The sequence below is a fragment of the Bos taurus genome, chromosome 14 (genome assembly GCF_002263795.3).
Source record: "Bos taurus isolate L1 Dominette 01449 registration number 42190680 breed Hereford chromosome 14, ARS-UCD2.0, whole genome shotgun sequence".
NCBI lineage: Eukaryota > Metazoa > Chordata > Mammalia > Artiodactyla > Bovidae > Bos > Bos taurus.
This window is the reverse complement of record NC_037341.1, coordinates 13,488,564-13,504,136: the sequence shown is the minus strand read 5'-3', so window position 1 is coordinate 13,504,136 and position 15,573 is coordinate 13,488,564.

Genomic DNA, 15,573 nt, shown 5'->3' with positions numbered 1-15,573 from the left:
TCCTTACCTGGTTCCGCACTCAATTTTAAAAAATACAAACAGTGGTGTACATATCCAATTCCAAACTCCTTAACTATGCTGTTCCTGATATGGCAAAACATAAGTTTAGTTTCTGAGCGCTGTGAGTCTCTGTTTTGTAAAAATAAGTTCAGTGATCATCACTTTTCTGTTTAGCTTCCACAGACACCAGGGAGGGTCGATGCGATACTTTGTCTTCTTCTTGTTCCCGTGAGGGCTTTTGAATTTGCCATACCTGTGTTCACAGTCTCTTAATATCCCTAAAACACCTTTATGAGGTAACGTATTGCCTTATTCTGAGAAACAATTTTAAACTTGTATAAAATTTGATTTTTTTTAAAAAAAAAAATGTTGTATTAAAATACATACTAGTTGAAGCCTTGCCCCTCTTGGCACACATGTGCTTTTCTGTATGCTCGGTGCCCTCGAGCAAGAGTGGAGAGAGTTAGTGGCAATCAGTGTGAGATAAACGGGAAGGCCTATTTCTTAAAATTTTAAATTAAATACAGCTTAAAATAAGAGGCTCTTTCGGGAAATGGCTTTTTTTTTTACCAGCTTATAACTACCACAAATCTTTTTATTTATCAATAGGGAATTCACTACATGCCTACCAAACTAAGACTCTGCATGATGATTCACAGCTTTTATCCTGCTCATGAAGGTAGATGAGCTCCCGGCACACGCCATCACTCAGGCAGTGCGGGCCTGAGTGCAACGCACCAACAAGAGCCTATTAAGTGAAAGACTGTTTTCACTAGAATTTGAAAGTCTATAGTATAAGTGAACTGGAGAGTAATGAATGGATGCCGCATAAATATTCTTGAAATGTTTAAAAAAAGCAGAGGCTACACACAACGGTCTTGCAAGGGAACCTCACATCTGTAAGGAAGCGTGGGTTACATAATGGATTGGCGAATAGGGCCTTTGTGAACAAACCACGGTCAGCAATATTTTGTTTAGACTTCGCGCACGCAGGAACCCTTACACATCGAGAAGTGCAATAACGACCTCCTACCGTGTAGAGCCCCACTTAGACGACTCACTCTCCTGAGTGCGCCTTCTTCCACCTCCTCAGGAATGCCTGTTTTTACTCAGTAATCCCTGGTCTCCATGGTCCCATAGTTAGTGCTCAATCCCCAACCACCACCGCTATGACCTCGCCTCGCCCCAGCAGGCGCTTGCCGGAACCTCCAAGCCAGGAGGAAAGAAGCGCCCTCTCGGGGTGCCCCATGCGATCGTGCACGCTTCCAGGAACCATAAAAAACGACGATGAGCGATACCGATGTGGGTGGCGAGTGTCTATGCCATTGCAAGTCACTTCATGCCCCAGTGAATGATAATGACCACTCCGTCTCCCCTCGTGAGCCCCGACACGGTGTAACGTGGTGGCCTGGAAACTTGTGTGTCGCCACATCCACGAAGGAAAAGAACCAGTCACTTTTCAATAAAATCACTTCATAACGGCCAGGCTGGTTCACAACAACACGCTAGTAGTTCTGAGAAGCTGTGGGTTACAAGGCAACCGCCAAAGGCCATAATTCATCCAATTAAAGAAACACACGAATAGACCTGGAGTCCATCCCAGGCAAATAAGGAACCTCTCCGTTTTTATAAAAGAGAAGCCAACAGGGTTTCCAATAAACCGAATACAGGAAAAATTCAGATTTACATCCCGGAAGCCGAGTACCTTCTGGCCTGGAGTAACAGGAGATGGAGGTGTTCTCTCTTTCTTTACTGAAACGCTCAGTTTGAGTGGGGGACTTGCTCAACATTATTGCTTTGCCCTAATCTTGAATATGAACCGAATTTGCGCCGCTCGTATGTGCTCGAGAGAGCTAAAATGCGCACACACAGTAATAAATAGCATTAACGTTGATAAAGCACATAAATTTCTAGACATTGATATATAGTGTGGAATTTATGCACCCCAAACATGGCGGCGATGACAAGCCCAGCACCTATCATATTACACTCCTCGGGGTTTATACTCGCGGCAAAGAGAGGCTCATAAGTTTTCGGAATCCACGAAAGCATAGTGGACCATAACCACCCATGTAATGAGTGAACAGCACTCGAGAGAGTGCCAAATGCAGAGAGGTGACCCCCTTATCATCTGCATCGTCTCCCACCACGCCAACCGTGGCGTTCATCAAGGATGTAGGAGCTTATAGCCACTTACACTCAAAGATTCGAGACAGGCAGTGCGAGGGGATAGGGGGAGTATTACGACGGACATGGGGCACATCTATCGTTCAATTGCTTAATTCTTCTCACAATCAAGAACAGGTCTAGCACTGAGTGCCTGGCAATGTACTTCTTCCGCTCACAGCTGGGAACTGGTCTTACCGCTTCTAATAACCCCATGTAAGGATAATACGGGCGAGCATCCGGAGTTTCTCATAAAACTGTGTATTTGAGCATTCGAAGGAATACGAAAACGCTCTCGTCGAGTGGATTAATCAGCCGCAGCAACCACGAAGAGACATGTACGCTTGGAACCATCACCGCACTGAGCTTGTCTTTGTCTCCTGTCGGAATCGCATCATGCCCCAAACATGATGCTAAATTCAATTGTGACACTCGTTCCGTCCTAGGATTTAAAGCGAGAGCATTCGTCTGAGAGGTCCCCACCAGTCAAGAAAATCAGAAGTGAGGTGCCACCATACATCGAATGGAGAGTTCAAATGTGGTAAACTGAGTTGATACTGACAACAGAAGTCACTCACTAACAGGCCACTACAGGTTAGTTAAATAAGCACAGGCCTTGAGATAAAACACAGAAAATTGTCTGACCTCTACAACCCTAATTCTCATGTACTCATTTACACTGGCACTGCTCCTAGCAATGCCTCTCCTGCTGCCTTGTTTGCTGAGCTGGCCGATTGGCGTAAGAGGGGTCGTGGCTTCAAGTTGTGCCGATTTGCTTGGTGCGACTACCATAGACAGCAAGACACGACCACCAGGGCCTCCTGTCTGTCCACTGGAGGGGAGAAGTATGCGTCCAATGGCAAGAGATTCACATGACGAAGTGGGTTGCCATTCGTCCTTTCGCTCAGATGGATGCCATATGCACGCTCCAACGTCGCCTCTCAGCTGAGCGATATGCACACGACTCAATGAGCCTGCCTCACACTAAATATCGACTTGTTTAAAAAAAGAAGAAGAGGAAATACAAAACACAGAAGGTTGTCTTATAGAACCAACGCTCATGACATTGGGAAAATGTGTTTTTCATGCACTCACTCATAGAGAGTTCTTCTCTCACCACTACTTCAAAAGTATCTAGATGTTCTCGAGCGAAAGGCTTAACTTAAATAACATTATAGCATACTTCTTTCACACCATGGGATAATAGAGAGAGTGAGTTGAGAGATGACTGAGAGAGCCACATAATAAGCTCGAGCTCATGGTAGCAGCAGATTGAGAAACCAAGAGATAAATATGTGTGCAAATCATTTATCACATAGGCCTGTGCGCTATCATGAGAGGTCTTCAGGTTGTGTGGTTTTAGCTCTCTAACACATAACGGACGATCACAACCCTATTTAGATCCGACCACCACTAGACATCTGCTTCATTTTAGTTTTTAGCTTTGCTGGTAAACAAAGTCCATGCATGGTGTTTAAAGTTGCATGTTTCATACCAAACTGCCCTCCATTACACCTTCTGCCACACTCTGTGTACGCCTGTAGGGTTCGTCTTGCTCTTACATGGATCGCACACAAATGATCTTTGAGAGATCAAGTTCATTTTGCGATATCTCGCTCTGAAATTTAAACATTTAGTGCATATATTGTGAACACTCTCTCCCACGGCGTAGCACACTACTATTCAGGGTTCAGAATGGATAGAATTTACTTATGTCGTTGAAATAAAACTCACTAGTTATCTCACCCACAGAAAAAGACAGTTTTCACTCTGGTTTATTAACCAGTCTTTTTCCTCATTGCTGCACGACAGTATATCACAAGCAGTGCCTTCTCTATAAGCTCACTCTCACTCGCTTCGCTACTATCGAATGGAAATTTTTTTATAAAAGCAAATTCCTTATATTCTCGCATGAAGATGAAGCGAAATCGCTTGGCTTAAAAGAAAAGAGTAGGCGTAGAAAACGTCGCAAAGACAATTCTCTATCTTCTCTGATGTGTCATTTTTACACCCAATATAATATAAGACGTCCCTACCAGAGTTTTTCTCTCTTAGAGATAGGAAAGTGATCTATTATATATGCTAATACTTTAACTCTTATTTGCTAGAAAGAGACAAAATGACTCTCCAAGAGTGAGAGGTGCCTTTGTGTGCAATAGCCTCTAACAAACAGAGAGCTAGATATGAGACTATATCTCGTCCCTGGCAATAATAAACTAGAAACTCACGTGTATACCCTAACTATTATTTCGTCTGGTTCCAGTGATTTTCTAAGACATCCCATGTCTAAGAAATTATATTCTTAGAGGGACATTGGGAGTAACTTAACCTCTCAGATCTCTTTGTGAATGATTTAACCTAATAAACATGCACATGCCTTATATGGCTCCGGATACATTCCTCCAATAAGGGGATCAATTACTGATCACACTATTGGAGCCGCGCATTTTAGAGATATTATTTTCCAACGTCGCCGAGTCTGGAGAAAGCTAGGTGAGACGAGAGCATCTGGCATGAACCCTGAAATGTAGTACTCTTAATCAAAAAAAAAAGATTTCACGGCCTCTTCAAGGGAATAATGAGAGTGTTAATGATATAATGTGATCGTATGCTATAGTATTTCAACTCTCCCTCGTGTTTAGCAAAAGCGATGCATCAACGCTGGCTGGGCAGATATTAGTAAGGACTAGGTCGCACGAGCTTCTTGGTTTTTCTAAAAATAAGCCCCTGGCTGATGCTGCTGGTGCAGGGAACCGTACTTTGGTGCAGTGAGGGCAAGAAAAGATGATTATTGGGGAATTCCTATTGAGAGGATGACCTTTATGTGTCTCATACGAAAACGAGGGAGACAGGATGCTGAGCCTGTACACCTAAAAAAAGCTGAGCCTGCAAACACTATAAAAGAGAAACCTAAAACATTACTCTAAACTCATGGTAAGAGGAAAAAGACATAGATCTCTGAGAAGTGAAAAAGATGAAGTTGAACGAGTGTAGAAAAGACCTGAGCGTTGCTCCAAGGCGAGAGCTTCTTGGCCTCCGGTGTTCCAACTCTATTGATATGATCCTATGTGACTTTCCGTAGCCTCAACCTCCCGTAGTGTCTCTGTCCTACTTCCTCACTTCCCAGTCAGAACACCACGTCTGCACAATGAGAGTGAATTACTCCATGAGGTCGAGAGATATATAAACTCGGAGTTGGGTGTGCGCAAATTTCCTTCCTCCCACAGGACCTTCCCTAACACCCGGGATCAAAAACCCGGGGTCTCCCCAACATTGCACGGCAAGGTACCTATTATATACACCTCCGTAGAGCAGGCACTCAATGGTAACGGCTCACCGCCAAAAATAAAATCTATGAAAAAATAGATTAAGACGTCGACTATGAAGATAGAGCAGATGTGTTTCACTGTACTGGCCGCAGACGAGCATAAGCTTGTGATAGGTCCATTATCCTGGTCACAAAAAAATAAGCTCTGACTTCTATTACAATATTGGTTTTTTTTTTGCTAGTTTGATTTTCCTTTGTTCTTTGGCTGCTTAACAATACTCTCTGCATATCCCCTACTTAGCTTACTAAACCGGCTTCTCAATGAAAAGATCTGGACCTTGCTATGAGTAGTGTGTAGTGTGTGTGTGTGTGGTTGCGATTTTAAACAATAAAGTATTTCCTCACTCCTATTTAAAAGAAACACATGATGTGATTTATGAATTTTATCATCAAAGATATCATTCTATTGTAGTAGGTTATCTGGTACTCCTTCTGATGAAGCTGTGGTGAGGACCATTCTTCTGGGGCCTTCCCCCTGGGGGATGTGATGTGGATCAAGAGAGATGCACACAAACACAGATCTGGAGTGACAGGGGGAGGACACGGGTGTTGATTCGACACCCATAAAGAGAGGAGTACAGGAAATGAATCCTTCACGTTCAGTAGAAGGAAATCTGAGCAACTCTCCCATTTCCAGTATCTCTCACGCTCTCTTGCACCTTGGAGAGAATATAGCTGGCGCAGTGAGTGAAAAAACAGAAGCCCTGTCAAGGACACTATACAGTCAGCATGGGGTTCACAATAAAAGCTTCAAAGAGTTCCAGACACTGACTTAATCAAACTAAAAACAACATACGATGCCGCTGTCAACTTTCTTTTGAGTGACAGCGCACGAGTTTGCACTACACTGGTAGTTTGAAAGAATTATAGAAAGGTCACTGAGAATAAGGGATAGGTGTTTAAGAGAGCTATTGTCAAAAAACTTTCCACACAATTTAAAAAATTATTTTTTTACAGCATACTAAGGAGCACTCTTGAATATCATAAAGACTCTCATCTCTTAATCTATTCACTCGTAGGAACACATTTTCATAAGCATCATTGTAGAGTAACTATGTGAGGAATGCTACCTATTTAATAAAGCATCATTTGTTAGTTGGCCACATTTAATTACTGTATATTTGTGTCAAATAGATTAAACTTGGCTGTTCTTAATATAATAAAATGAAGTTTAGAGTCGGAGAGATGCTACACTTATTCCCATCTTACGAGCCTCTTACACTCAGCAATTAGACGAAGCGGTGTGTGTTAGACATACTCTCACTAAAAACGCGATGGCAGTGAACCTTTGAAATATTTCCCTGTATTTTACGTTCTTTTCCTTGGAGCGAGATAAAGCGTATTGATAGGAAATTGTAGAGATATCTCAGAGTAAAATAAATTGATAAAGCACACGGTAAGAGATCTAGGGGCCTCTAATTTGTATCCCTCTTAGTAGGAGCGGAGTAAGGAGGGCGTAGTGAAGATTTGTAAATGTTGCTTAACTAGTCACATCATAGACTCACTTAGGAATTCTTAATTTCCCTGTTATGCAGTATCATAGTCGCCCACTAGGCTCATCTGTCCTTTTTTATTACATGGTCACAGGTCTGTAGTCAGTACTTATATAATATGTACTAAATTCTCTTTTATGTTATGATTAATTTTATATGATGCGTAGAAGAGATAGATTGAGACCAATCAAAATTTATATCCTCATATCTTTCTACATAACTCTCATTTGCACACTCAATGAGGATCTTCCCAACCCTTCATGGTATTCAAAATTAAACTTTACTATTTGTCTAATTCTTTGTTATCTCTCAATTTTGCTGAGGAAAGGAATTTATTTACCTTGACAGTTTCATCTAGTCAGGTCGTCTTTTTGATTTTTATAAAACCAGGAAGCTCATTGTTTGCGCTCTTCTACTCTCTGTAGCGTTTGCACATTTTATTTAAGTTAATACAACCAAACGAATCCAATTTGAGATTAATGTGTTTTCTCACACATATTGCGCCTCAAACATAATATGCATTAGTAATCAAATATTTATATAATCCATATGTAAAAAATTCTATAAATCTCTTTTGATATCTTTCTAACCCCAGGAGTTTCCTCAGTCTTTACGGAGGGACACACACGGAGAGTGATCGTATTTGTAGAGGCCTGGATAAGTTACTTTTTTATGTCCTTTATTGTGGGGAACTGAATTGTGAATGTAGAAAATACTTAAACTAGCATCTGGATTCCTCCACACATGAATGCCAGTTGTACCACGCCCACAAATTGTGAACAAATCAAAAAAACGTTTCCAGAACATTGTCCAAAAGTGTCCTTCTGGGTGGAGGAAATCTCCCAGTTTCAAGAACCAATTGGGTAGCCTCACACAATCATCTTTGGGATTAATCAAAGCTTTCTTCGCGAGAGAGAAATGCATATATAATCATTAATGATTTTATAATTCGTGGCTTAAAAGGGGCCTAGAACAATAGTTTATGCTTTTTCCGCATCTGTTAGGACATTGTAGTGAGTTCAAGGTCAGAAACGATCAGATCATTGAGGTTTTAATGCATTCATATCAACATAGCAGATTTATCTGACTTGGCTCTACAATTATTACATATGCAACTGTGCAAGGTGCTTTTGGGCGAGAGGATATGCTCACAAAAACAATGGGGAAAAACAAACTGGTGCCTGATGATGGAGTTTATGATACCTGTCACATGTGATGTGGAGAAAAGTCGAAAACGAGTGTGGATTGCAGGCTGAATCACCATGCGGATTGAGAAAGAAGCCGAAATGGTACTGCACTTAGTGCTGAGGAACCGGAAAATAGAATATGGGTAGACAGAGAGAGGGACAAGGTGTGATTCCTCCTCTAAATTGGAGATAATAACAAAGGAAAGTTATTTATCAAAAATAAGGGGATTAAATCGTCTATATTTAATCGCTAGATGCGACTTGTAATACTCTATATTGAATCCTTGTGCTTTGATTTTTAAACTGACTTAACTCAATAATGTTCACTTGAGTGTATTATGATTTATTTTGACAGGCACTATCTATAATAAGTTTCTATGGTTATTGTCATTTAAAGTTCTCTTCCTGAGTGTATCGCTATTTGTTCTCTTTATGATAAAATCCCACTCATTTAGTGTGAGCTGTGTGTATGACACATAATACAGTACCCAGTATTTAAAATTCAACCAATCTCTTAGAATGCAAGTAAATCATATTGGATAATGAGAGATAATAGTATAGAATTGTGTGGAGAGGGCGCCTAAAAGGAGGTTGATACCATTGACACACCAACACTTCGAGCCGAGTGAATAAGAGAGTCATCTACAACTAATAATTAAGACTGATATGTAGTTTCATTATTTTCTGTCAATTATTAAATATCGTCGATATTTACATCACCTTGCTATTCTGAACCCACTAGGACTGTCTGTGTTCAGTGAGCTTGCTATATTCTTCGCTAGCCCCTGAATACACAAGCAGGTTAAGGGCAGGAGGGTGAACTCAGGGCGCCGTGGGTTTCGAGGGCAGTCACGCCACACAAGAAGCTCCAAAGTCCTGAGCCTGAGAACGAGCACGCTGGTAACTAGTTCACGCACTGGCGAGGGTGAGATCCTGTCTGCACACTAGTTTACAGAGTCTCATCAGGTTTGAAGGTTATATCAGTTCCACTGACTCTGAGAGAGTGAGCGATGTCGAGAGACCCTCAAGCAAATGTACTTCCCAAGAAAAAGCCACTGTAATGCCTCGGGGTTTATAAGAGTGAATAAAAAGAGCTGGAGGAAATGGTGGTATCAGACATGGAAGTAAAAATGGTGGGAAAGTGTAACAGAGGCCAAATCAGCAGCAAGACCATTCACAGTATACAGGAGACACAGAGAGAGATGAAGGAGTTTCGAATTAATCCAACTGAAATCAACCTCCTGGAGGAAGTCACTGGAAAAGGGTTTATAAGCGGAAGAGAGAGCAAGAAACCAAGCTCTCGTCCCTCTGAAAAAGAGAGTCCTGGCCATAAAACTGAAGAACATGAAGAAACTAGGATCCGCACCCATACGACAAATCACAAAAAACATGTACATACAAAAGCGCAAACACAAACATGACGAAACTGACTACTGAGGAGACTAAGTGTTAGATATATGTTGTACACTTGGACACCTAGTAGGCATAGGAGAAGTAAAGAGACAGGATTTAGAGAGATGTCTTTTGCGGTGATGGAATTGAGGAACAGAATGAGATTCTATTAGTCTAGTAAGCTGGACACAGCCCCACAGTCATTTGATTCCAAATCAAAATACCCAATACATTTATAGTTACATTCTAATTTACAACCTATAAGCTACCTATTAGCCACTAAGCTTTCACTGAGATAGCAAAGAATTAATAGTTCCCACATCAAGAGCTATAACAGTATCACACAGACATTAGCCTTCTCAAGAATGGGAAAAAAGGTCCAACCTCAGAATTTTCTATAATTTTCAGGGACTCTTGTGCTTTAGTATGTTAGTTGAAAACGAAGTAACCATCGTGGTGGAAGAAATAAAATAAAGTGCTATTGGCGAAGATTCACGCTGAGTGAGATCGTCTCAAACTTCCTCTACACAATTATACATGGCCAGAAAACCATGACTTGCCTGGAAATGTGGTATTTACTTCAAAAGCAAGGCCATTAGCATCTAGCATTTGGCCAAGATAATCTGCCTCTTCTCCCGGGACAAAATTTGAGATATAAAGTGTGTATTTTTTTTTTAAATCCAGAGATGGCTTTTGGTTTGATTATCTCTAAAGTATCAGTGACTCGCCAACTATCCCTCTAAAAGAAAATCAAAAATGGCATCTTCACTGGACAACCTTCACTATAATCTATCCACAACCCCTTCCTACACGAGGATTAACATTCCCACTGGCCACACTTTCTACTCTCTGAGATATTCCCTTCATCTCAACACCAACACACTAGTCTATCCTTGTGTCAGAGTTCTTATTTGCGCTAATATGAGAGCTCCACAGATCTGTGGTCTCACTCGTAATTTGAACAGAGCTGTGATGAAAAGAATAGTGAAACTATACACAGTCCGATCTATACTACACAATCTCTAAAACGCCTAATCTTCCCAATGATAATATATATAGTTTGAGAGCAAGAGAGATTAAGAACAAGTAAACTAGCACTCAAATGTACTATGTTCTAGACAGCGAAATGCAGCAACACTCCTGGTTGATTTGAGAGTACTAATGGAGTAATACATTCGGATACCTCACGTTGCACAGAGGTCCGAGGGAGGAGAACCACTTAAGCAGCTCTCCCTCATCCAACTCGCGACACGAGCTGACACACGAGTCACAAAAAAGGAGAGAGAATCTCTTTAGAGTGAGAGCACCACCTGTGGAACTGCCAGCAGCACTCTAGCCTTAAGAAAGGTTTATAGTAGAGTATGCACTCAGACTATACAGGGGTAAGTCAGAAGTCAATAAGCAAAAAGGTCCAAGAAAATGGGAAAGAGAAAAGTGACCCACTATTCAATAAGGAAAAGCAAAATATTTAGAATGGGTTTTGGCAAGGAAAAAAGTTTAGGAAGTGATGAACCCTCCACACAGCTGACAGAGTAAAATAATAGAGAGAGATCAATTGCGATAGACGTGAACATCTCTCTAGATTACGAGAGTAAACCAGTCCTTGACTCAAACCTACTGGAGTAAGTGTCAAAAGGCCACTGCATATCTCCAATTGATATTTAAATAAGCACAAAGTATTATGCACATGATAATGTTGTATATTTAATTTGTATAACGCAGGTAAACGTGATATAGTATCATAGGTTATTCAAAATATATGTGAAAGAGAGACCTCCATTGGACAATATGGCGAGCACCAATAGGATAAAGGAGAGAAAATGCACAGATGGAGCATGTGAGGGTGTATGTTGTAGACAATCAGTGAGACACAAGTCAATCTCCACATCACAAATAAAAACGAGAGCAATGTCTCACTATGGGCCTACATATCCTTGTGTATTATATTTATCACCAGCGAGCTGACTAGACTGAGTATGCACACATATTTGATCATCTAAAAAAGAATAATAATTGCGCATAGTGGATAGTGGGTGGAGATGTATAGTAGCCGCAAACACAAATTCTAACGAGAACCTAGTTGAATACACGTAAACCTAAGAGGCAGCGCATCTAACAGCTGTTGATAATGAAGCATCAGCAGATACGGCAAAAGAGGCCTGAGAGAATCGCACCTTGTGAGTCAAGGTGCAAGTGTTGAGGGAAAATAAGAAGAGCGAGATCGAGACTACCCCACACGCGTTTCTGACAGGTAGTTTAGGAACTCATTCTCCCACATATGTTTAGTATCAGACGGTGCACGAGAATATGGTAAAATAACCGTGTAATTGCCCAAGCGCCCCACGTGTACTAGTGACTAAAGTTTCCATTCATGTCTGTCTGTGCACCTTAGAGTAAGGAATTGAGACGAAGCCAAGTCACCAGACACGCAGCAAGACGAGATGTTGTGTAGTAAGAGATATACATAGAGGCGACAGAGAGCTCCTGACAAGTATCAAGACCATGCGTATCACTAATGAGGTCCCATAGATAGCTCGACTTGATGTCAGGACACAAGAATGTAGTGCACTATACGAAGGCCTAAGAGAATGTATATGAGAGAGAATATTATCGGAGCAATGCAAAACTTTGAAAAAATAAACTGGAAAAGAAAAAACAAAGAAATTCCGGGCAAATGTCTATGGTAAAAAACTCCAAACAACACCAACCAGTAATACTCTTGCTCCTTGGGTTCTGAAATTTAACCTTTAAAAAAAAAAAAATCTTTCAACGCAAGCTTAAAAAAAAAAAATAAAAAAATCCCTGTGCACCTCGTGTTAGCACATGCAGGACATAATTCGAAAATAATTTGCATCACAAGCTTTGTGTAGTTGCTTGAAGAGAAGAGCACAGATTCCAATGTATGCAGCTAAAAAAATAAACGTAGTTTAAAGGAAATAGTAGAAGGCCCTGACTTTTTATTCATTGAACCTTTAAGTAAGAGAAGTATGAAGCTAAAAAACGAGAACACGCTGTCCTGAGGTAGAGTGTTTATAGAGGGATCTCAACAACCCATGAGTGTCCTGTACTCATTGGTGGAAGAACAATGATCAGGAACATAAAAGTCAAGAAGAAAAAACGTGGCTAGAAGCAAGTATTGACCGTGTGACACTTAAGCACTTACAACTATTCACCACTGAGGGAGTGACTTCATAACTATTTCCCTAGACCTCTGTAAAACAATTTGAATGTAGCAGGAACGATATGCCTAGGCAAATCAGTTTTCGCTGGCAGGAGGCTTCATCTCGCTAATGACCGTTAGTTTGAGCGCAGTTCAACCTCCTTCTATTATTCAAATTAGGCTTTCCAAAACTGAATTACACAAATGATTCCAATCTGCAAAGCCACTATGCCAACCAATATTACGTCAATATTGCGACATGCCACTATATTATGCACAGACATCAACTCACGGAATGACTAATCTGCAGATCGTTCTTGTACGACCGTTGTTAGATGTGGTAGGGCTAAAAAATGAAAGGTAGAGGACCCTAGACCAAGGTGCTGGGCAGTGAAGAGACTTGCCAGAGAAAATTGCAGTTTTAGGCAACAGGAAAAACAGCAAGGGTCAATTTGGTAAAAGATCGAAAATCAAAACTGTGCAAAACCCCAAAAGAGCAAAAAGAGTTTCCAGGAATCACAAAGACGAATGCCGCATAAGGGGTGAACACATAAGTAGGACAAGGCGCAGTACAACAGGTGTAAAGCAGGAGGAGAGCATCAAGGGGCCCAGGGTAACTGTTGATGCTCACGCCTTCCATGTATTGACTTCATTACTTTTTATCAAGAGGGACATGATCCTTGGATGGGTAACACTGCTTACAAGTTATGGGTTGTGATCAGATAAATCGGAGGAAGGCAATGCACCCCACTCCAGTACTCTTGCCTGGAAAATCCGGATGGACGGAGGACGCCTGGTAGGCTGCAGTCATGGGGTCGTAAGAGTCGGACACACATGAACTGACGACTTTCACTTTCATTCATTGCAGGAGAAGGAAATGGCACCCACTCCAGTTTCTTGCCTGGAGAATCCCAGGGAGGGGGAGCCTGGTGGGCTGCCATCTATGGGGTGCACAGAGTGGACACGACTGAAGTGACTTAGCAGCAGCAGATAGACAGATACCTACATTGGCTTGAATTTCTTTTCATGAAATTCTAGACCTATTTCTGACATTTTTTAATCAAGGCAGTAAATTTTTTCCACTTAAACAATAGTTCCCCAATTGTCAAATTTTTTTTAGATAAAGATTTTTCCAACCCTGAACTGAATTGACAGATAGGTCTCATTTAATGAACATTTATTCTAATTGTCCACAAAATGTGCATTTTGCATACAGTGGTCCCCTTTAAATCTTCAGCAACATCTAACTGAAAAAAAACTGAAATTTCCTCCTGTCAACTGGGAAGAAAAACAAAAACTCTGACAATAATGCTGTAAAACTGTTGAATCCTGGCTTTGCTTCCTCCTCTTTTTGCCTCCAGAAACGCTTGCTCCAATTTCATCGTCTTTGTTCCAGTCACCCTGGCGCCTCTTCCAGTTTTACCAAAGCCACCAATTCCTCAGACCCCAGGGATAAATTGCACAGACTGTTTTCAAATCAGTTTGACACAACCCATTGTTTCTCTCTCACTTTGCTATCTCTTTTAAGATCTCAAACTAAAGGATAGTTTGTAGACAAGCTCGTCCCTGCCTTTCCGCTGTACCAAGTCAGTACCCTTTAGTTATGCTCTCATCGAAACCACACTCCTTTACTGTCAAGCCCTGAGCTCAGAATATAGTTACACCTTTATTACAAGGATTAGGGCTTCCTAGGTGGCTCAGTGGGTAAAGAATATGCCTTCAATGCAAGACAGGCTGGCAGATGGAGGTTTGATCTCTAGGTCAGAAAGATTCCCTGGAGGAGGGCATGGCAGTCCACTCTAGTATTCTTGCCTGGAGAATCCCCATGGACAGAAGAGCCTTGGGGCTACAGTGTATAGGATCACAAAAAGCTGGACATGACTAAAGCAACTGAGCACACACACACACACAGCAGGATTAGTCGTTTAAGATTTTTCACCCTAAAGGACTGTAAGCACAATAATAGGACTTATTATGTATTTCTTTGCTCACTATTATATCCCTGATATCAAAGTTACACAGTTTTGTATATATATATATATAGTTTATATATATGTAACATTATTAACAAAGTTTATATATATATATATATATAATGTATATAACTTTATTAACTTTGCCAACAAAGGTCCATCTAGTCAAGGCTATGGTTTTTCCAGTAGTCATGTATGGATGTGAGAGTTGGACTATAAAGAAAGCTGAGTGCTGAAGAATTGATGCTTTTGAACTGGTGGTGTTGGAGAAGACACTTGAGAGTTCCTTGGACTGCAAGGAGATCCAACCAGTCCATTCTAAAGGAGATCAGTCCTGAGTGTTCATTGGAAGGACTGATGTTGAAGCTGAAACTCCACTACTTTGGCCACCTGATATGAAGAGCTGACTCATTGGAAAAGACCCTGATGCTGGGAAAGATTGAAGGCAGAAGGAGAAGAGGATGACAGAGGATGAGATGGTTGGATGGCATCACCGACTCAATGGACATGTGTTTGGGTAAACTCTGGGAGTTGGTAATGGACAGGGAGGCCTGGCGTGCTGCAGTCCATGGGGTCACAAAGAGTCGGACACGACTGAGTGACTGAACTGAACTGAACTGAACTTTATTAAATCCAATCAACAATAGAGGTCATTTTTCATTATTTACAAATTATGAAAATGACGGCTAGAAAAGTTGTCACTTATTTAAGATCAAACAGCTCACTGATTAGTACCAAGATTACAGCTCAGAGCTCCTACCTCCCTGTCCATTTTCTTTTAAAAAATATTAGCCCCAATGTGCTTGTGTTTGACCTTCCCTTCTTCATCTTCATTGCACAGATGCCGCACAGGGAAATCCCGACAGTAAGTCTA